General features: G+C 36.6%; 1 protein-coding gene across 2 annotated transcripts in view; it reads right to left on the bottom strand.

Moving 5' to 3' along the window:
* Positions 1-24,139, bottom strand: part of LOC150104498 (SEC14-like protein 4) — a 233,991-nt gene extending 209,852 nt beyond the window's left edge. For both annotated transcript variants that reach the window (XM_090395188.1, XM_090395187.1), the window contains exon 1: positions 24,086-24,139. The gene's annotated coding sequence lies outside the window, so the exon portion shown is untranslated. The remainder of the gene's footprint in view (positions 1-24,085) is intronic.
* Positions 24,140-24,554: the final 415 nt, after the last annotated feature.

The raw sequence follows: 24,554 nt of genomic DNA, 5'->3' as shown, positions 1-24,554 counted from the left end.
TATATTTGCTTGGAATATAGCTTACGTAGTTTATTGCCTGCTGTGAATATAAACATTGAGCTGATAGATTTGTGAAGACTGAATAAGATGTGAAATTGTTATATTAACTTGAGATAAGAAGATTTGTGTTTTTGAGACTGTGAATAGTATATGAAAGTTAGAACATTGAATTAGCAACAGTGACCTAAGAAGAAGTGTTAAGTTAATTGTATAGTTCCATTTTAAAATAGAGTTCTTGTATTTGTTAACCATATCACATATTAAATATTTTATTTTGTTGATCTAAATATTGTGTTTGCCTGAATTCCTTATTATTGCACCGTTCATAAATATTCGAATCTTGCGGGAACCTCAAGTAAAAATGATAATAGATGATTCGGCCTAATGAGATGACTGTTAACTTAATTTAGAACTGATCCTACTATTTATATAGACTAATCTAAGAATAGGGTGGCGCAGTATAAATATAAATTTCCCTACTTTTGGATCGGTGATCATTTCGTAATTAGTTGTATTATTCATAAAAGTGACTTGAAACTAGATAGAATTAGAACACGACAGAAAAGAGTCGTCACGACAAATGGCGCAGCAGTCGACAGGATGTGATTTAATAGGTAGGAATTAAATTTAACAACTATAAGATAAGAAATTGAATTTAAGTTTAGTGATAATAATCGCAGAATTACTCCCTGAAATTTTAGAAAGTGAAATAATTAAATCACAGTGAACTGGTTATAATTTGGACTCAGGCAAAGATAAAAGTTAATTTTAAAGTAAAAAAAAATTGAATTAATTGAGATAGTAATTTATTAATCACTATGGCTGTCACATCAAGCTCTGAAATGAATGACAGTGAATTCTTTCGTACGGTAAACCCGCAACAGGTTTTTCCCCAATATTCAGGTGAAGAATCAGATGATGTACTATTTTTCTTTACCTATGTTGAAAAACTTAGAGAAATTGCAGGTTGGACTGATTTTCAATTGCTAGTTCTGATTAGAAGTAAATTGGTAGGTAAAGCAAAAACATTTTTGCATTCTTCTCCAATACTTCGAGAAACTTTTGAGTATTCCAAATTTAAAGACACCTTATTGTCTCAATTTTGTAAACTTAGAAGTGTAGGTCCTAACTTGTGGAAATTGCAGAAAATTGTTCAAAAGGATAAAGAGACTGTTACTGATTTTCACAATCGGATATTAACATTGGCCAACAGTTTGAATGTTACTGGTGAAGATAAACCTCACTTAGATTGGGCTGTGTTCCAACAATTTAGACAAGGTGTTAGGCAAGAATTAAGAGAAACAGCCTACAAGAAGAAAATTTCTACTTTAGAAGAGTGTCTCAAAAGTGTTAAGGAAAAAGAACAAATACTAGGTGACCTTTATCCCTCAACCAATGCAAGTCTTGTGAATGTCGTGAATAAAATTGATAGTTCATTCAACCAATCAGAAATAGAAAGGAGAAGTAAAGTTGAAAAGGGAAAAGCAAAGAATACTGGAGAAAATTCAAGTAGTGTAAACTACGTGACAGAGAGTAAAGAGCAATTGGACAGGAAACTGATGACAGAAGTAAAAACTTTAATTCACCAGGAGGTGAATAAGTTAAATCAGCCTATAATGGATAGTCTTAATGAAGTTGTGAGACAGTTATCAGCTATTACTCTGAAATCTCAAGAAAATCAAAATCCCACTACAAATAAAATTGATGAGATGATCAAACATCAAGTTGAACAACAAAGTCAACCTATTTTAAGTAGTCTAGATAGGGTAATGCGAGGATTAAATGATGTTAGACAACAAATGTCTGCTATTCCTCAATCCAAGACAGAGATAAAGCAAGGAAATCCTCTTAGGTGTTACAATTGCAACAAAGTTGGACATTATGCCAGGAACTGCTTCCATAACAAAGAAAACTACTATAACAACAGATGGAATTCAAAATTTGGATATGTGAACCACAGAAGAAATAATGGAATTCAGAAACACCAGGCACCTAATGAAAGAATGATGACAGTTAGAGGAGAAATCCTGGGTTCTAAATGTGACATCTTATTAGATACAGGATGCAATGCCTCTACCATCAGGATGGATTATTTCCTAACATTAAAAAACAAACTGTGGAAGAGCACTGCCAAGCTGAGACAACCTGTAAGGATTACTTCTCTCTCAGACTCAAACTTTGTGGCATATGAAAAGCTTCGAGCAAGAATATACCTGCCAGAATTTGGACTGTACGTGTGGCAAGACCTACTTGTTGTCCCCACTACTTCCAATCTAAGTTCTCACATTATCTTGGGAACAAACTTCTTAGCAAGATATAAATTTTCTTGTGACTTTTCTAAGGAGGAAATAACCCTGATGAACAAAAGGAGATGTACTAGAAGAAATGAAATTCATAATTATGATAAGTCTAAGTATCAAACAAAACAACTTAGATTGCCACTTGAATCAGGACCATCTACTGAAGAAAAATCAGCTGTGAATCAATCATCTAATAGAGATAGTGGTGATAACTCTTATGTACATATTCAATCTGATACTCCTCTTCTTACTGATGAACAAAAAGTAGTAATGACAAAGCCCAAATCAGAACTTACCACTGATAGTAAACTAAAGGTTGAAGTCAATTTTGGTAAAATGTCTAATCTATATCGTAGAACAAACCGCCAGGTTGTGAGACCACAAAGACTTAATTCTAATAATGGAGAACGTGAATTTATTTCAAAGAAGAGAATCCTATACTACAAACTTGAAAGACATGCAGAAAGTGATAATAATAGTAATAAGAGAATTGATGATAAAGTGAAAGAGAATAAAGGCACAAAACATAATAAAAAACCAAGTTTCAGTAAAACTGGCTATTACTTGAAAAATCGAAAAGGAAATATGTAATCCATTTTTTTTAAAGGAGCCTAGTGTAAAAAGAAAAATTTTTCTTATAATAAAAATTTTTCAAAGAAAGGGTGAGCCTATGTTAAATTGTGAATGAAGCCATGTTATGTAATTTATTATTTTTCATTCACATTTAACATGGCTTATTAAATATTAATCATGGTTTATATAAAATTGTTTATTATTCCTTAAATAAGAATTACTAATTAAATATTTACTCAAAATCTGACCTGCTATTAACTTATAAAATAATAATATGTTTAGAATTTTGTATAACTAAATATATGTGGTGTAACATAAAGTGTTAATTTATATTTAACTGTATACGTAATCAAAAAGTTAAAGAAGTAGCTTAAATATTCTGTTGTTTTATTTTGTGAAATATTTAATGTTATGTAATCACTCATGAATAATAATAGACCATACATTACATTAGCGAAATGTTTACGTGCAGTCTGTTGTCATGGAGACGCACGCGTAAACAACCACGAGTGGAGTAGAGCGTGGCGTTCGAACGTAAGGTGGGAGTGAAGGTCAGATAGAGAGATATAGAGAGAAGAGTGAAGGTCATAGATAAGACGGAGATAGAGAAGAATTATTATTAAGGAGTGAGGAGAGAGTTTTGCGGAACCAAGATTATATAATCCTCAGGGCAGAGATTTATGAGTATAGTGTTCGAAAGTGAACCTATAAGTAGTGAAACATAAAGTTTAATGTTATAAGCGAAATCTGCTGTTGTTATGAAGAAAGGTTGATACCGTAATCAGATAAAAGGAAACTGGACAGTCAATGCGAAAATTCTGATTAGTTCTAGTTAATCTGGATTACGATTAAATTCTATGTTGCCCTAAGAAAAAGGTTATATTGGTTACTTGGAGAAGAGTGAACAGGAAAAGATATTAGTACCTAATTACTGTTGTTTGGAATAGTGAAGTGCGACTTACAGTAATACAGTTTAAACTATGGAGAATATTTGTTATGTGTGTTCCGCTAATGTTAATTAAGTTAATTCATAAGTGCTCTCTCAATAATTTGATGTATTGAAGAATTTGTCTGGTAAGAGTAGTTGTATAAGTTTCTCTATTCTAGCATTAACTGTAATATACCTCCGATGCTCAAGGTCCAGGAATATATTTGCTTGGAATATAGCTTACGTAGTTTATTGCCTGCTGTGAATATAAACATTGAGCTGATAGATTTGTGAAGACTGAATAAGATGTGAAATTGTTATATTAACTTGAGATAAGAAGATTTGTGTTTTTGAGACTGTGAATAGTATATGAAAGTTAGAACATTGAATTAGCAACAGTGACCTAAGAAGAAGTGTTAAGTTAATTGTATAGTTCCATTTTAAAATAGAGTTCTTGTATTTGTTAACCATATCACATATTAAATATTTTATTTTGTTGATCTAAATATTGTGTTTGCCTGAATTCCTTATTATTGCACCGTTCATAAATATTCGAATCTTGCGGGAACCCCAAGTAAAAATGATAATAGATGATTCGGCCTAATGAGATGACTGTTAACTTAATTTAGAACTGATCCTACTATTTATATAGACTAATCTAAGAATAGGGTGGCGCAGTATAAATATAAATTTCCCTACTTTTGGATCGGTGATCATTTCGTAATTAGTTGTATTATTCATAAAAGTGACTTGAAACTAGATAGAATTAGAACACGACAGAAAAGAGTCGTCACGACAGCATCATCTGCAAACAGCTGCATATCACTGATTAAACCCATCCCAATATCATTACCATACAAATTGAACAACCATGGTCCCAAAACTGACCCCTGCAGTACACCACTGTGACCTTCCTCTTTTGGGATACTGCATCCCCATATACAACTTTCTGATACCTATCTGACAGCCAGTCACTGATCCAACTCAGAAGTCTGTTATCCAATCCCATCTGTATTTCTTTAGTTAACAGCTTGTCACGTGGTAGTCTATTGAAAGCTTTTGCAAAATTCAAGCACACTACTGTATATGTATCTCCCGCTGTCCAAGGTACTGCATTTCTTATTGCGTATAATGAGGGCTAGTATTTTGTTCAACAGTCCTACTTACAATGAGTCTTCAGAGGTACGTGAATAACAAACTTCCATGGAGTCAAAAAGGCTTAGTTTAGGAGATTCTATTGAACTTTAATTTCATTCATGCTCACGACATATTCTGGCAAGGCACTCCACTCACCACCACTCATAAAAAAAATTGCACTTCACCACAAATTTACACAACGTCCAATTATGTCCACCATCCATTTTATGTTTAATATATATCTCTCTCACACACACCAGAGGTGCTGCAAAGCCTAAAACAAATCAATATCATGTGTGGGCAAAATGCATAATCTCTTCACTGGCAAAGCAGGAGGAGGAATGAATGATAAAATGAATAGGAAAAGTATGAAAGTGCAAGAAACTGGAAGTAAGGAGAAGATGTCACTTGAAGATTTGATGATAAGAAGTGTACTTAATGAGAAAGTGATGAAAGCATGTTTTCAAGGTGTGAGGATCAAGGATGTTAGTTTGCAGAGGGAAGAATTGATTGTCTTGAATGATTTAAAAGGAAATATGCAATGAGAGAAAGATATGAAAGAGTTGTTAATAGAAGAAAAATGGGGGGGGGGGGGGTGGGGGGGGGGGGGGGTGGGGGGGGGGGGGGGTGGGGGGGGGGGGGGGTGGGGGGGGGGGGGGGTGGGGGGGGGGGGGGGTGGGGGGGGGGGGGGGTGGGGGGGGGGGGGGGTGGGGGGGGGGGGGGGTGGGGGGGGGGGGGGGTGGGGGGGGGGGGGGGTGGGGGGGGGGGGGGGTGGGGGGGGGGGGGGGTGGGGGGGGGGGGGGGTGGGGGGGGGGGGGGGTGGGGGGGGGGGGGGGTGGGGGGGGGGGGGGGTGGGGGGGGGGGGGGGTGGGGGGGGGGGGGGGTGGGGGGGGGGGGGGGTGGGGGGGGGGGGGGGTGGGGGGGGGGGGGGGTGGGGGGGGGGGGGGGTGGGGGGGGGGGGGGGTGGGGGGGGGGGGGGGTGGGGGGGGGGGGGGGTGGGGGGGGGGGGGGGTGGGGGGGGGGGGGGGTGGGGGGGGGGGGGGGTGGGGGGGGGGGGGGGTGGGGGGGGGGGGGGGTGGGGAGCTAAACTTGCCTTTTAGTGAGATGCTCATACAAAGATTTAATTTATGGACAGGATGTATTTTTGAATGAATGTTTAAGTTTTTAACTGTTCATAAACTAGAAAATTAGAGCAGATGGGAATGGATATTAAATTGGTGATATGGATAGGAGAATGGGTCAGGGAGAGATACCAGAAGGTGGTGTATGGAGGAGCCAAGTCCAGGATGAGGCTGGTGACCAGTGGTGTGCCTCAAGGCTATTTGCTTGGGCCATTGTTGTTTAATATGTATATAAATGAGAGGAAATGGCTTACAGGGAGATATTCAGTTGTTTGCTGATGATGCAAAGTTGTGTAGTGCAATAAAAAATCAAGCTGATGTTGAAAGTTTGCAGGAGGATTTAAATAAGCTGGTAAAATGGGCAAAAAGATAATGGATGTCAGTTCAATGTGGAAAAGTGTAAAGTCATGCATTTTGGGATTAAAAGATTACCAGCTGTGTACTACATCGATTGAAAGGTACTCCAAGAGATTGATGAGGCTAGGGACTTAGGGGTGTTAGTAGATAGGGAGATGAAGTTCAGAGGACACATTGCTAAGGTGTCCAAGATTGCACATAGGATTACTTGGTTGTTGAGGAACACACTGACATCCAGAGATAAAGAGGTTATTATTCCCCTTTATAAAGCATTGATACTTCCACATTTGGATTACTGTGCTCAGGTCTGGTCACCTGGATTCCTTGGAGATGAGGAGGCTGTGGAGAGGGTTCAGAGAAGAGTGACCAAGTTGGTGAGTGATATAAAAATTGCTCCCTACATTGATAGATCGAGAGCTTGTGGATTGCAGAGATTGGTTAATAGGCAAGGAAGAGGGGATATGATAGAAACATTCAAATTACTGAAAGGTTTTTATAGAATTGATGCAGGGGAAATGTTTCAGCTGTGTGATAGTGATGGAAGAACAAGAGGTCATCTCTGGAAATAAAAGAAGAGCGTGGTTAACAAAGGTGTCAGAACAAGGTTTTTTTTGCCTGGAGGGTGGTGAATGAGTGGAATTCATTGCCTGACTTAGTTGTGAGCTCTTCATCTGTAAATGAATTCAAGAAGAGATATGACAGATATTGATTGTTTTGCTAGTTTGGGTCTCCCGCGATGAGTCTACTGACTCCATGGAGATACCCGTAATAATAATTCTTTATTTATTAATTTATTTACTTTCTTAATTTGCAATTTACTTACAATTTCCACACAAATTCATGAAAAAAGAAAAGAAAAGAACTGAAACATAATCTCATCAGTAAGATTCTGTTCTATCAACTAAAATCTCAATATATTTCAGGTTGTTTTTTTTTAAATGCATATTCCTGATCAAAGTACATTTAGCAAATATTTATTTTTCAAAGATCAATTCTTGTTTCTCTCTCTTTTTGGATTTCAAAGGAGAAACTGCTTATTAGATCAAAACTACTGATAAAAAGTACATAAAAAAAAATCAAACAAAATTTGTGTGTGAGTATCTTCAGCACTGGGCTACTTGTATATAGAGGCTAATGACTTCACATAAATTGCCTCTGTATCCCAAAAAGGATTAAACCAAGAATATAATTTCTTAGCATCTTCAATTTATAGTGAAAAAATAGTGAGAAGTGAAATAGAGTGAAACCAAGTGAAAAAATTTTGCCTTGAGAGTCTAGCTTTAGAAATATGATAGCTCACATCAGCAACACATTAGCCACATAAGCATAAATGACCCTCACAGCATTAAGCCGAAAGCAAATTTTATTCTGAAAAGTATACATGTATACTTTTGTTGAGCTTCTATCTTCATGTCAGCTATAAAGCTAGACTCTAAAGTTTACATTTTTTCACTTGGCTAGACTATAAATTATAAGTTATTTAATATTATAATATTAAATTAATGACTATGGCAATAAATTATATTCTTGGTTTAATCCTTTTTGGTATACAAAGGCAATTCATGTGAAGTCATTAGCCTCTATATACAAGTAGCCCAGTGGTGAGATACTCGCACACAAATTTCGTTTGATTTTTCTTTTTTTAATGTTAATCCCACACACGAAGGGTCACAAAACCTATAGCACTACAGTACCATGTGTGGGCAAGTGATTAAAGCGTAAATGTAGCCTGTTGATATATTTCTTAAAGAATGGGAGGTTGTACTCGGTGGGAAAAGTAGAATAGGGAAGATTGTTCCAAAGAATAGAGGTGGATGGAATGAGAAAAGCTGATGAGAAGTTAATTCAGTGGATTTGAAGCTGAACAGTGTATGAATGTTGGCCAGTGGCTGCTCTAGTTCTTCTATGTTTAAAAGAAAGTATAGAAGATGGAGGAATGGTAGGAGCCAATTCAGAAGAGCAATGCCCGAAAAAGTATGTATAGAACAGGCACAGCAATGAAACAGAGTGCCTATTATAAAGTGACTGAAGGGATGTGAGGGAAGGATTGTCTAATAAGTAAATTGCCCTCTTCTGAATATCAAGAATTCTTAGAGAGGTCTTTGGTGCTCCAGCCCAAATGTGGGAACAGTACATCAAAGCTCAATAGATCTGAGACTAATAAAGTGTTAGGAGCTAAGAGGAAGAGAAGTAATGTTTAGAATGAAAAAGAACACCAAGCTTTTTAGAGGGTAAGGTGGCTATGTAAGTAATATGTTTGTGCCATGATAAACTGGATATGGCAGTCAACCCAAGAAGAGAAAGTTGATCTTGAAAGGAAACTGGTACATTATTAAAAATGAGAGGGAGGATGAAGTAGAATTTGTCTTGCAGGTAATAAGGCAGGCTTGAGTTTTTTTAGCATTGAAATTTACTAAGTTGTCTTCACCCCATTTCAAGATGTTGGGAAGGTCAGTGTTCAAGTCACTGGCTATGGAAGATCTTGAGGCATCTGACATTCGGGGACTGCAAGGTTTATCAAATGAGGAAGATGAATGAAGAGTATTGTCATCAAAGCTGTGAATAGGATTTGAAGTCAGAGAAAGGAGGTCACTGATGTAAAGGCGGAAGAGTGTGGGTGACAACAATGCCAGGGTACCCTAGGGCACGCTGGCATTGTTGGTGAAATCTGATGAGAGAAAGCCATCCACCATGCCACACAATGAATGACAAGTGAGGAAGTTAGTAATCCAATCGCAAAATGTAAATAGGAGGCCATAAGATGGCAGGCACCTTGCACCTTGTTCAGGAGGCCTCAGTGCCAGACATGTTCAAATGCTTTAAAAATATCGAGTGATAACATAAATTTCTCCAAATCTTTCCATGGCCTGAGACCAATGATGGATGGGATAAGCTAGGAGGCTGGTTGTAGAACGAGAATGGCAGAATCCAGATTGGTGATCGCTAGTTAACTGATGGGTCTCCAGGTAATGAAGAAGTTGGTTGTTGATAACTATCTCAATTAATTTTTAAAGTACTGAGGTGAGAGCAGTGGGATGAAAGATGGCTGACTTTTGTCTCCCTTTTTAGGTACAGGCTGGATTTGAGCTTGCTTGCATGCTGCTTGGTAGATGCCAGCAGAATATGAAAGTTTAGACGATACAGTATAGTGTCAATTCTGGAGCACAACCAGAGGAATGCCATCTGGACAGAATCCTTATTAGAATCAAGATTAATGAGGGTTTTCCTGATGTCCTTTTGGCAAAAGTTCAGAGAAGTCATGAAGTGGGCAGTTGTAGAAGTACTGGAAGTGATTTGCTTTGGTTCAGACAGGAGTTGGAGGAAAAAACTATGCTAAGAGATCTGCCTTTCCCTGGGTGAAGTTACTATAGTGCTATCAGGATGCAGGAGAGGTACCTGGCAATATGGAAGGGTAAAAGCCTTGGCTAGGGACAAGAAGGCTTGACTGCCAGTTGAGCAGGAGGCGAGTTTATTGCATTTCATTCTTATGAAGTCTGCTTGGGAATCATTCATAGCTTTTTTTTTACATGTTTCTGGCTGTCGTGTAATCTAAATGAGAAGCTGGAGTTTTTAATGTAAGCCACTGAGCATAAGCTGCATTTTTCTCATGGATGGATGGCAGCAGCACATTTTGTTTTGAGAACCAGAGCTTGGATACAGATGTCAGGGGTTTACAGTGCAGTGGAGAATGAAGATTCATTCCAGTGAGGATTATTTCAGTTGCTAGTTCAGTGCACCTGTTTGGATCATCAGAGCAAAAGCAATAATCTGATCATGGAATAGCAACATAAAAATTCTCGTGGTCATCCCAGTTGGCACAATTATAGTGCCATAGGGTACGAGGCTGAGAGTGACTTCAATAAGATTGTGGTCAGAGTTGCCGAGGACAGCACACATCCACGGTATAATTGGAGAGAGAGTTTGTTAAGAAAAGGGTCAAGAATGCTTACAATTGGATAAAGGATTAAACCAAGAATATCATTTTATCATATTTAATTTATAGACTGAGCAAAAATGTAAAATACTTGTTTTCTGTTTCTGGTATTCTTGCCTGAAATAAAATTTCAAAAGGGAGGAAGAACCTGCCTCAGGTCAGGTCAGATATTATTATTATAATTAGCATCCAACCTCCATCTAGTCAGAGACTCATCGTAGGAGGTACACACTATTGCACACAATGCTCATCCAACTGTGCCTTAAAATGATTCAATGTGTCTACATTCACAACACACCCAGGCAAGGTATTCCATTCACCAACCATTCTCCATGCAAAGAACATGCTCTTCACTCTGCTGCTCACACCCTCTTTATACGGTTTCCAGCAATGGCCACTTGTTTTATCTCTCTCCCTCCCATTTTATAAAACATCTCTTCAATGTCAACCTGATAACAACCCCTGACTAGCTTATGTCTCAATCATATCCCCCTCCTCTTCCTATTCACAAGGCTTTGCAAATTTTATTCTCTCAATCTGACCTCGTACTCCACATTCTGCACTGACAACCTTTGTAAATCTTCTCTGAACCCTTCCGAATATATCCTCGTCACCATGAAAACCAGATCTGTGCAAATAATCCATATGAGGTCTGATCAAGGCTGTGCAATTAATGAGCCTTTGTAGTCAGAATTAAAAAAAAACCAACATTAACAAAGCATTATATGTGAAAACAATCCAGAAGTCAATCTCATAGAAACACTAAGATGTTGAACATTATTCATGACCTACTTTAATGGTATTACAACACCAAATCCATCGGTGGATTTCAAACCAACATCTTTTGATCACATTACATTTTACAGTTAACATGTGACAATGAGTAAGTGAAACAGTTCAAATTGTAATAGACAAAAGATTTAAAGATCTAATTTGGCACCCTTTAATGTTGTAAAAAAGAAGTATTACAGCTATGCAAGAGTTGATATGAAGATAAAGCTCTCACATTTTGGACAAATTAATGTAACCATACTTGTTCAGGTGAGGAGAATGTTTCATAGCCATGGCTGACTCTAAAAATATTCTAATGACTTCTATAAAATGCACTGATTTTCTTCCATCTAATCCTGTGATGGAGTATCCAAAGCATGGTCTGCCAGTCCAAACTAGCCATAATAGTGGTAGGAAATATATTTTATATGTTTTTCAAGGCAGTGGCGTATTAAGGTATTTCCCGCAGAAAGTGCCCCCCCCACCAATATTTAATGAACATGTTGATTGACATGCATAACCTATTTATATCGTAAATTCGTAATATAAATATAATTACAAAAATGAGAGCCCGGAAATTTCTGCCGCCCCTCAAAATTTACCGCTCTAGGCCTATACCTAAATACGTCACTGCTTCAAGGCAGATATTAGATCTTCCTGTCTGCTCATAGTAGGACAAGTTACAGTCATATGAAACTTCATACACTCCAGGGTATGCCAGGAGATGAAGAGGCGATCAGATTTACTAGTTTAATGTGCAGTGCAAAGGTTATATTAAATTAGTACTTTGGCTATCTTTTCAGATGTATCTCAAACATAGGGAATAAGAATAGTGGTGTTTTGTTCTTGTGTGTTTGAGGAGGGGAAATAAGAGGGACATATAGTATTTTATCTATTTTGTAGAAACTTAGCCATAGGCCAGGAAAGTATGGCAAAGATTATTATTATTAACATCTGACCTCCATGGAGTTAGACTATTATGGGAGGCACACACTATTGCACACAATGCTCATCCAACAATATAAGAATAGTGGTGTTTTGTTCTTGTGTGTTTGAGGAGGGGAAATAAGAGGGACATATAGTATTTTATCTATTTTGTAGAAACTTAGCCATAGGCCAGGAAAGTATGGCAAAGATTATTATTATTAACATCTGACCTCCATGGAGTTAGACTATTATGGGAGGCACACACTATTGCACACAATGCTCATCCAACATGGCCTGATTCAATGTATCTACATTCACAACACACTCAGGCAAATCATTACACTCACAAACCACTCTCAATGCAAAGAACCTTCTCTTCACTCCTCTGCTCACACCTTTTTTTATAGTTTCCAGCAATGGCCTCTTGTTCTAACCCCCCCCTTCCATTCTATGAAAACTCTCTTTCATGTCAACCTGATAACAATCCCTGACCAGCTTATGTCTCAATTATACCTCCCCCCCCCTCCTATTCACGAGGCTCGGCAACTTACATTCTCTTAATTTGTTCTTGTACTACACATTTCAAAGACCACTGACCACCTTTGTGAATCTTCTCTAGACCCTTTCCAACATTACCATGAAAACCTGGCAACAAAATCTATGCACAATAATCCACATGAGGCCTAATCAAGGCCTTATACAATGGCATAACCTCTCTATTTCTGCATGTCAGGGCCTTCCACATTATTGCTGTTATCTGATGTGACATGTTTACAACTTGTACAATGAGATTTGCTTACCAAATCTCAAAACCTTACACTTTGCAACACTGAACTGACAGTTCCACTTACTTGCCCATTCATGAAATCTATTCAAGTCCTCTTGTATGCCCATAACATCTGCTTGACTCTGCATTGCTCTCCCTAATTTTGCATCATCTGCATATCACTAGTTAAACCCATCCCAATATCATTAATATACAAACTGAACAACAATGGTCCCAAAACTGACCCCTGTAGTACACCATTAGTGATCTTCCTCTTTCAGGATACTGCACGCCATATACAACTTTCTGATACCTATCTGACAGCAGTTACTGATCCAACTCAGAAGTCTGTTATCCAATCCCATCTGTTTCAATTTATTTACCAGATTGTCGTTTTGCTGTCTATCAAAAGTCTTTGCACAATCCAAGTACACCACTGTGTATACATTTCCCATGTACAAGGTATTTGTCATCTTGTTATAGTACATAAGTAAGTTAGTGAAACGTGATCTCCCTTAACAAACCCATGCTGATAACCACAGAGAACACTGCTGTCATCAACCCATATCTGTTACCTACGTCTCACTAATTTCTCCAGTACCTTCATCATCACAACTCCAGATATACAGACTGACCTATAATTTGAAAGTATGGTTTGATCACCACCTTTATGGAGTGGAACAATTTCACCATCCTTCCACTCCCCTTGTAACCTGTGCTGTTGTAAGACTTTTATTAAACAGGCATGCCAATGCTACTGTCAATTCACTAGAACATTCCCTTAAGGTGCATGATGATAAGTCATCAAATTCTATCACCTAATCTCCTGCTCATTCACAATTAAGCCATCCTCTCCTATGTCCTCTAGACTTAAGTTCCTCACAATTCCACCCTGATCAGGATAAAACACCCTTATAAATTGATCCCTGAATACCTCAACAATGTCTTCTGCAGCATTTACCATTCTACCACTTTCTTCCATTAACTTTGTTGGATTCTAATTATGTAGAGATTAGAGTAATTATTTGCTTCAGAATTCAACATGATCTTCCATCACATAGGCTAGACTTGTAAATATTATTTAATGTAATTCACTTATTTATAATTTAATATTCATATAACTACCTTTAATCCACCAAAGACCAACCACTTCCCCTAGATCTACCTGGTGTATACCAGGTCCCTTGCAGCTGTAAACTGTCCTACTTTGGCCAAACAGGCAGGACAGCAAATATCAGAATCTCAGAACACAAGGATTACATCCGATTTCACCAGTACAGCCACTCTGGGCTCGCAGACCACGCTCTGGATACTCGCCACAGAATAAGATGGAAGAAAGCCACAGTAATACACCGCAGCAAGTTCAAGTATGAAAGACTATTCATGGAATCAGCCTCGGCCCTTAGGAACATGCCAAACCTCAACAAATTTGGGTGCATGAAACTGCCCCAAATTTGGGAAACTTTTATCAGAAGAACTTCAGCCCAAAGGCCAAGAACTACCAATATAGCCCGCCAGGGGGCACCATCAGGACTTTAGGAAAACGCTAGCTTCCTAGCTTCAGTCTCATTTGCAGTTATTAGTACTTGTGTGCACGTGTCTTTTTAGTAAGTTCCCAAGAAGATGGCAACGTGACGTTTGCCGAAATATCGGAAAGTGTATATTAAAGTTTATTTAATCTATATTTCCAGTATACGCTGTCATTTCCTTAAATATTAGTTATCATACCTTTAATTTTATCTAATATTTAACTATTTAATCAAAGATTATGTATTAATAATGAAAAGACTGTATTAAATATTATTAAACTATTTTATTTATTACTATATTAATATTATAAGATTCTGTATTTTATATTCTAACTGTGCATTAATTGAAATGTAAATATTCTCTATTTATTCTTACTTGTAGAAGTTTAACGTTATGCAATAGCTCAATTTTATTATGTTTTGTTTTGTTGTCATGGAGACGTATGTAAATGACCGAGCACGAGTTTGGAACAGTACGTGAGGAGAATGTTAAAACCTTATTGAGTAGGAATTTAGTTAAAGAGATCATGAGAACAATTTAGCTGGGAAGAACAGATATATAAGGAGGAACGCTGAAAATACAGACACACAGAGAGGAAATAGACATAGAAGAAAATATAGAGTGATAAGGAAATAGAGGGGAGATAGAGATAGGATTGGCATTCGGCATTCAGGAATCCGAGTATGATAATAGTGAGTCGGCAAGTCACTCAAGCAGCTAAATAAAGTCTACTAGTCGAGAGGCGGTTAGCTAATAAGTTGTAGAATAACAATTATAGCTACGGAAGACAGCTGAGCGACTACTAATTAGACTAGTGATACTTGGGCTGAGATTTAATTTCAGGGCCGACCTTTCAAGGACATATGGAACCTTGAAGCAAGGCACAGAATTACTAGAGAATAGTAGAGGCTGTAAAGTTGAAGTTTACCGTTAGCTGTGTTTAGAATTATATTGCCTAAAGAATTAATTGAATGCAGGAAGAATGAACAACTGTACATATAAAACCTCAAGTTAAGGAATTATTGTGTTGCCTTAATTCATAAGTGATCAGTAATACTTCATGCAAGAACGTTTGTTTATGTGTATAGTGACCGATGATTAATTCAGTTATTGCTTTAATGAGTGCCGTTTACTGTTTAAAGAGTTTACAGTTATATAAAAAGGTGTTTGTTTGTGAGTAGATGAAGAAAGAAGATTGTCGGTAAGATTATTTCAATCATTAATATTCCTATACAGAGAAGTGTGTGAGTTTCATCTTGGAATTTCCTTATACTAACAGTAACTATTGCGGAGAATTAGCTGAAGTGAAAAATTAAAAGTGTTTGTTTGTGAATGAGGTGTTACTGCAAATTTTACTGTATTTTGGAACTTAAGGAACTGTGAGAAGACTGTATTATAGAGATAACAGACTTACCATTGTCTGAGTTTGCATGATTGTACTTATCAGAGAAGCTAAAATGTTTGTGATATTTTATTTACTGATTTAAACATAAGTGTAAAATTTGTGATTCTAAAATTAAATGTTTGTTTTTGTTAATCAAAAGTTGTATTTTGCCTGAATCTCTTTTACTGCACCATTCATAAAATATTCGAACCAAAGCGGGTAAATTAAGAAGTTAAATATACTCGGCCAATATATATAATAACATCATATAAGGGAAGGGTAGTTAAGAGTTGGTTTATCTTCAATTCTTGAACTAATTCAGATATAAAGTGGCGCAGTCTTTAAATATAAATTTTCTTTATATTTGAATTAGAAATCAACTTGCAACCTATCAATTAGTTAAGAACATTGTAATAACCATATGTAGGATCCAAAGTGTAGATTGAGAAGAAGTAGGATCCAACAACTTCATCTTACCATGATTAATCTTCCTTCTACTTGCCACATACCTAAAAAAATCTCTATGGTTTTTCTTTGCCTGATATGCCAATTTCTGTGAGTCACTTCTTGGCTTGTTCTTTATACTCCTCATGTGACTGAATATTACCATTATTCATCTTGTACTTCCTCCAAAGTACTTTTTTTTCCCCTAGATTTCATGCTAAAGTTCCACATTCATCCATTTTAAACCTACCTTATTCAGCATTTTGGCCTTCGGAATACATTCAAACATTGCTGCTGTTATGTATTTCTTTGTCAGTTCACATGTAACATTTATTTCCTTACCTCTCAACTCCTTGTTCCATGTTAGTAGCTCCAAGCTGTCTCCTACACTTGTCATAATCACCAGCCTTATAATTCCACATATATTCTTTCAAAAGTCTGCATATGACTAGCCAACACACAGGTGATTATTTCATCAACTGGAGGAAAGTGTGAAATCCCTCTCACAATTACATCCTCTGATGAAATGAGATCAGATAGAACTCTCAATCCTTGTATGCCCTCCTTCATGTGCTGTCTGAGATAGTTATCTCTCAAATACTCAAGAAATTCATTTTCCTTATTCCCAAATGCTATCTCTTCATTCCAATCTATATCACCATAATTAAAATCACCCATAATAATTACCCTTGTTCACTAATCCAAGTTGTTTGTACATTTCTTCATCACCACCCTTCACGTTCCCAGGCCTATAGCAATATCGAACTAAATATGTCTTCCTCTCAACCTCCACGTTACACCGCACTGCCTCATAACCATTGTTACAATTTCCCACTTTCATGAGTAATATGCACAAACAATGAAAGATTACAAGCCATATACTGTAGTTCATCTGGAGGTGTCAAATAATAATAATCAGTGTACTACAGTGATGAACTATATGGCCTGCACCAGTAGCGCATGCAGGATTTAATCTTGGGGGGGGGGGGGGGTTGAGTAGACGATTTGAGAATACACACTATGCATCGCATACAACCAATGACTGAGCATCTGCAATGATTGCTAATTGATAAGTAGTATAGAAATAGAAGACACAACACAACATAAATTTAAAAAAATGAATTTTAATTATGAAAAGATTTTTGGAAAATTTTCTAATGTTTTTTTTTTCCTTTTTCTTTTTTTGGGGGGGGGGGGGGATAGCTCTCCTCCCCCTCCTCTGGGTGCATCACTGGACTGCACTGCAAGAAATTGATGAGACTATGGATTTGGGATGATTGTGAACAGGGAACTGAAGTTTAGAGGACATTTGGAAAGGTGGGCAAAATAGCTCATCTGTGTTTAAATTCAATATCAGTGGACATATCTGATCACCTGGATTTTGTGAGAATGCTGAAGGAAGTGCTGAAGAAGGTCCAGAAGCAAGCAACTTTTGTGGAGCAAAGATTGTTTGTGGGTTGCAAAGTCTATTTGATTGATGAAAAAGATAGACATCAAAAAAACATCTAAGTTTTTTAAGGACTTTTATAGGACTGACACAGAAGAAATTTTTCAATGCATGATAAGAAGGGATTGAACAAGGAAGTTACCTATGGAAATTGTGCATAAAGGAAAGGATTCTGATAATTCATGGAGATTTGATGTGCAAGCGATGCAATCAGTATGGTAAGCAAAGATGCATGTTTCTGCTTTGATTAATCAATTGGCATTTTTAAAACATTGTGGCAATAACAATTTTATTCCCAACTGCATCAAACTGAAAAGAATATTCACCTCGGCAAAGGCATTAAAAATATGTAACTGTATGGAGAAAGCGAAGCTCAGAGAGCAGATTCAAACTACTCAAAAAAACTTAGCATTTGCACCAAGTCAGGTTCGAAATTTAAAATCTGAACTTTTAAGTTATTTAAATCCAGATATTTGGGATATCATTGAGAGGATTACTGACAACTCTGCTAAACATATCCTTAAAACAAAGAAATCAAAACTTATATCCAAGTTTCATAGACTTAAAGATTGACAATATTCAGACAATCAACAGACAATGAATTTCTCCTCATTGAATGAAAACCGCCACTACTAAAAAGAGTGGATAGCAACAACCAACCAGAATTAATTAAGTGATAACAGGAGCCAAGAAGTGCCTTCAATGAACAGTCATATGATCTACCTTTCCAACCATGTCCTGAACAATGGTGAACTCTTTATGCTTAGTAAAGGCTTAATCTTTGCTGTGGCACCCAGAACTATTAACAAATTAGATTTTATATACCATATTGAAAGAAGCTTAAGATTTTTCCCAATCACCATAGCTAATAAAATATGAATGAAAACCTCAAACATTTTAAATAATACAAAAACAATAACTAGCAACTTAACCAAATCTGAAATGGCAGCTGTGAAATTGTTAAAATCAAATCAGGACATCATAATCACTAGAACTGATAAAAGCAGTGCTACTATTATTTTAAACCGAACAACATACTTGGAAAAAATGAATCAATTAGTCTCAGACAACAGCACCGATCAACTCTCCAAGTATATCCCAACTAATTAGATTATTATTATTCAGGCCACCATGGAGTCAAAAGACTCATCGTGGGAGAAAATGGAAAAATTACTTAAATCAGTCACCTCTTAGCCTGAGGATACAGTTAAAAAACTACTTCAGCACTACGCTTGTTCCAAAAGAATTTATGGTTTACCAAAGATTCACAAGTAGAACGTGCTGCTCCAGCCGATAGTTCAAAGTATAGCAGCCCCAATTACCATTTAGCCAAGACACTAGTGTCAACACTCAAGAAATTGATAGGTCATTTCCCCTCCTATATTAAAAACACACAACACTTTGTAAACAAAATTAAAGACATCACACTGGAAAAAAGTGATTTACTAGTCAGTTTTGATGTCTGCCCTTTTCACAGAAGTCCAAATCAATGATACAAATGTCCCACAATTTTTCTTTTAAGGACTGCCTGATATCACAGGCAGGAATTTGTCTTTGCACATGTTAGTGCAAAGTCTTTGCATATGTACTACGTTCTGGCAATATTGTGTGGCAAAACACTTTCTACCTACATAAAGAAGGCACAGCCATGGGTTCACCATTATCCTCCCAATTGATAACTTTTATATGGAAATTTTTGAGCTCTAAATTCCTTTACTTTAAAACCCAAAGTCTGGCTTAGATACATTGATGATGTTTTCTCTATCTGGTCCCATGGCTGCCAGACAGATACTTTCCTCAGCCACCTCAACAAACAACACAAATGCATACACAATTCACAATTGAGATTGAAAGTCAGAACACATTTCCTTTTCTAGATACACTTATCACACATCTTCCTTCTGGCAGTCTTTCCTTTACCGTTTACCAGAAGCCTATACATACTGGCCAATATAAACACAAACTCCTATTACCACCACCCAACACAAAAACTAGCTGTCATTAACACACTAAAAAACAAGGCTTTGAAGATCTGCTCCAGTGAACAAGCATTTAAAGATGAATTAAAAGTACCTTCCTGAAAAATGGCTGCAGTCAAAATACTATCAACAAAATTCTTCACAAGACCTCACTTAAAAACAAAAATGAACTAGATTACAATAAAGCTATAATCATTCCATATGTTAAAGGGATATCAGATCAAATAAACAGAATACTACAGAAATACAACCTTAATGCCCCGTTTAAATCTATTGGAAAATGAAAGAACTTATCCAACTCATCCAAGGATCGACTTTCTCTGCTGGCCAACCTGGGACTATATCGTATTCAATGCACCTGTAATTTGCCCTATATAGGTGAAACAGGATGCACAATTCCCATCCAGAAAAAAAAAAAAAAAAAAAAAAAAAAAAAGGAACATAAACAGCACATTAAATTTAATAACTATGGTAAATCTGCCCTTTCTGATCATGCCTTGAATACTCTACATAGAATTGACTGGAAAGGAACCTGTTGTTTACATCACACCAAAACATGGTATGAACGTAAATTTAAGGAGGCCTGTGAAATTCTTATTATTATTATTATTATTATTATTATTTAGGCCTCCAAGGAGTCAAAAGAATCATTGCGGAAGGTCCTTCCTAGGAAACACAACTCGATCAACACTCAACGTGGGAGGTCCCTCCCAGGAAACACGAAGTCTACATACCATTCCTTAAACTCATTGACCGTTCTCGCTCTCACCACTCTATCAAGCAATACATTCCATGGTTCAACCACCCTCCATGCAAAGAAACCACCCCTCACCCTCTTGCTCACAGTTTCCTTTCATAACTTCATCACTCCTTCCCGCTGTTCAACCAAGGGAAAGACCTCCCAGTGTCAACCCTGTAACCACCTCTCAACAGTTTAAAAGTCTCAATCATATCACCTCTCCTTCTATCCACCAAACTCTACAGTCCACGTTACCTCAGCCAATCCTCATAACTAACATTGTACAGTCCTGAAACTGTCTTTGTTATCTGCCTCTGTACCCTTTCCACAATTAATTTATCCCCTTCAAATCCTGGGGACCAAATCAGAGGACAATAGTCTAAGTGTGGTCTGATCAGGGTCTTATACAATGGAATGATAACTCTTTTATCTCTGCAGGTCAGCATCCTTCTCATTATTGCAGCAATCCTTTGTGTTACCTTCACCACTTTTGCAATATGTCTCTTGAATTTCAGGTTTCTATCAATCATCAACCCCAGATCTGTTTTATACAAGTTTTGTGTGTGCAAAAGTGCCTGCAATGGTCCAAGAATTTTGACAAAGGGACTTTAGCTTGAAAGATTCCCCTTGCTCTGGGCACCCTGTCTTTCTTCATAATGATATGATGGAAGCTGCTAATGCAAGAAATGCCAATGCAGCTGTTGAAGATTTAGCAAAAGATCTTAATTCATTGTCATTGACCATCCACTGCCATTTGGAAGAACTTGGAATAGTGTCTAAGTTCAGCAAGCGAGTTCACAAATGGATGAATAACAATCAAAGAGAGCGTGTCAAAATCTGTATCGCTTTTCATTCTAGAGAGGTTTAATCTTTGTTTTTGAGAAGTGTAGTGACCGGAGATGAAAAGTGGATACTTTACATGAATATAATAAATTTAGTTTAATCCTTTATCCAAGTGTGAGCAAACAAAGTTTGCACCTGAAAGTATCTTCAGGACTGGGGTAAGGTAGTGCAACACTAGGTCACTCCTTGCAAAGGTGGAGCAAGGAGTGACCTGGTGTTGCACTACCTTACCCCAGTCCTGAAGATACTTTCAGGTGCAAACTTTGTTTGCTCACACTTGGATAAAGGATTAAACTAAATTTATTATACTCTAACCAAGTGAAAAAAAAAAACTTGCAACCTTACATGAATGTTAAGTGCCACTGCCTTTACACTTTGTCAAATTGAAATGACAATCGTTATCCTCAACCATCCTAATCTTAACAATAACGATAGTCTAAAAATCCCAATTGTGATTGTCTGTGAAAATACTAGTGGTGGTGGTGGTGGGTGGTAGTTGGCATTCGTGTAGATGATGATGGTAGCTGCAATTCATTGTAGTTGGTGGATTGAGTGGTGGAGACAGAGTTGTAGAGTAGGTGCCCACCCATGATGAGTCTTAGGACTCCCTGGAGGTGTCATGTAATAACAAGGACTGGGACAACTCGTATATAGAAGCTAATGACTTTATATCACTTGCCTTAGTATTAACATGACCAATTTTTTTACAATGAAAAGGAGGACGAAAAAATTTAAGAAAAAAGTACAACGTAAATAAATGAAACATTTTATTAATTTAAACAAAAATACACTAATTATGCTTACATCCCTTTTAATTATTTAATTAAACGAGTATTTTTGCATTGAATGAATATTTTTTGTCAATATATCATTTTCTAACAATATATTGGAAATTTCGGAGCAAGAAATATCCTTCACATTGAATTTTACGGTAAGTGCTGCAGCTAGAGTATCAACATTCAATCTTGATTTCTCAGTTGTCCAAAAATCATTACCAATTGAAAAAACTCTTTCAACTGCTGCATTAGTTCTAGGGCAGCACAACGTAAATTCAACAAGAATAACTAAATTTTCATATGGAATGTGTTCATTTTTGAAATGGTTAAATATTTCCACCCACCTTTTATCAATTTCAACATGTTGATTTTCCCATTGTTCTAATTTATCAGAATTTAAATATACATTCAGTCTTCTAATTTCTTCATACAGACAATTGTCATCGATTTTAATATCAGGCATTTCTTTCGATAAAAACTCAACACAATTTTCAATATCTGCCCAATTTACTTGCGATGAAGTCAAAAAACACCATTTAAAACTGTTATTTCCTGTGATATTTGTTTCAGACCATTCTTCGACATATTGGAAACATGTTTGGTAAAAATTCTGCACTTCTTTGGTAAACTTTTCCGTTATGCCCGGATTTGATTCCTCTAAGTTTGACAATTTTCTTTTTATTATTAAAGGAATAAATTTTTCTTCAAATCGTGATTTATATTGAAGGGCAAAATCGTTCAAAATAAGACTAACTTCTGTAGCTGAAATATGCTCATCTTCAATCTTTTGAATCGTTTTGTGGAAAACAGATGCCTGATTATGTACAAAATACATTAATATCTCCGATAATTCATAATTGAAAAAAGATTCCAGAATTTTTGGACATTTGTCTAAACTTAAAAAATATGAACGGAGAGGCTCAAATAATTGTAAAACACGCCCTATAGCAGGTGTTAGAGCGAGTCATCTAACTTTTGAATATCCTAAAAGTTTTTGTATTCAACATTTGTTCACAAAATTGTTTTAAAGTAGCCACACGAACAGTAAAACGACTAAAATACAAATAAATTGTCGTTATTATTATTTCTACATCAATTGGCATGGCACATGACGCTGTGTCGATTGCATTTGACAAAATATGTGCATTACAACCTATTCCTAGTATTTTCTTTTGGAGTAAATCTTGTAATTTTACCTAGACATTATTCACTCCTTCGCGTCTTCGCCCACCAAAATTTGTGTTTGTATTATCAGCTGTTAGTGCAACAACTTTAGATTTCAAATTGTTTTCATTTATTACTCTGCATAGGTGGTTTGACAAAATTTCAGCAGTTTCGCCGTCAATGGATTCTAAATTAAAAATTTTTACTTGAATGCCCTTGGTAACATTATAATACCTTACTAGTATTGGATACAATTTGGTTTCATTATGATTTGATGCATCAGATAAAACCATTACAAATGCTTCATTTTTCAAGTCTTCTGGAAGTATTTTATCACAGTAATTTTTAAATACTGATTTAATAATAGCCTCACATTTTGTCGTGGCACATGAAAATTTAGCATTGTAAAACTTTTTCAATAATTTAGTTGTACAATCCATACTACGAAAACTTTGATTGTGAATTATGGTATGAAATGCAAATGTTCCCTCCATTACAGCTAACTGTTTTTCATCTTCAGAATAATTAGAAGTTTTAAAAAAATAGGTTACTTTACTACTGGAAGCTGATGCATCTAATGATTGCTTATGTTTGTTGGTGTTCAAGTGTTTCGTTATAGCTGCTCTGCCTCCAACTGCAATACAAAATTCTCCTCTGCAAATATTGCAGAAAACAATGGTGTCTCTCTTTGATATGAGGAGTGGAAATTCCTTTTTCAATTGATCGTTGAAATGGCATTTCCTCTTTTTTGATTTTTCCATCCCTTAAATGAAATTAAAAATAAAATATAGAGCCACACGAACGATGCAAGCACATTATGAATAAATAAAATTAATAATTAAAACTAAAACTTTAATAACAAAAGCGATAAAACTTTACTAAATCTATATTTAAATTATTTTGTGTTGAAAACAGGGTTGTATAAAATTGAATTAATGAATTAATACAACGTGAATTGTACTTACCTGAGTATAATATTCACTGAGAAAAATAATTTCGTATTTCCGTTAGAAATAAACACGAAGTATAATATAGAGATAAAGTAAACAAATTGAAGTGCGCAATGATGCGAGACACGTGAAGTTCTCCTATGCCCTGCGCATGCGTTTCATAATCGCGTCTTTCCAAACTGTACCGTCACTTGACGCGTAACAGCGGCATCTCTGAATACAGAGATTAACAGATTAGTTTTAAAATATCAAAAAGGAGGACAGGTAGGAAGACACTTTTCGAGAAAGGACAGAAATCGTCCTCCTTTACGGAGGACGATTTCTGTCCTTTAGGTAGGACAGTCCTCCTTTAGGTGGACTGTCCTACCGCCCTCCTTTAGGTAGGACAGTCCTTCTTTTGTAGGACTGTCCTACCTAAAGGAGGACGATTGGTCACCTTATTAGTATCCCATAATGCAAAGCACATCCTTACAGACATGTATAA

The sequence above is a fragment of the Typopeltis vanoorti genome, chromosome 7, assembly GCF_054136105.1.
Source record: "Typopeltis vanoorti isolate ZY-2024b chromosome 7, IOZ_Tvanoo_1.0, whole genome shotgun sequence".
Classification (NCBI taxonomy): domain Eukaryota; kingdom Metazoa; phylum Arthropoda; class Arachnida; order Uropygi; family Thelyphonidae; genus Typopeltis; species Typopeltis vanoorti.
The sequence above is the reverse complement of the archived record's forward strand: the minus strand, read 5'-3'. Positions and strand labels throughout refer to the sequence as shown.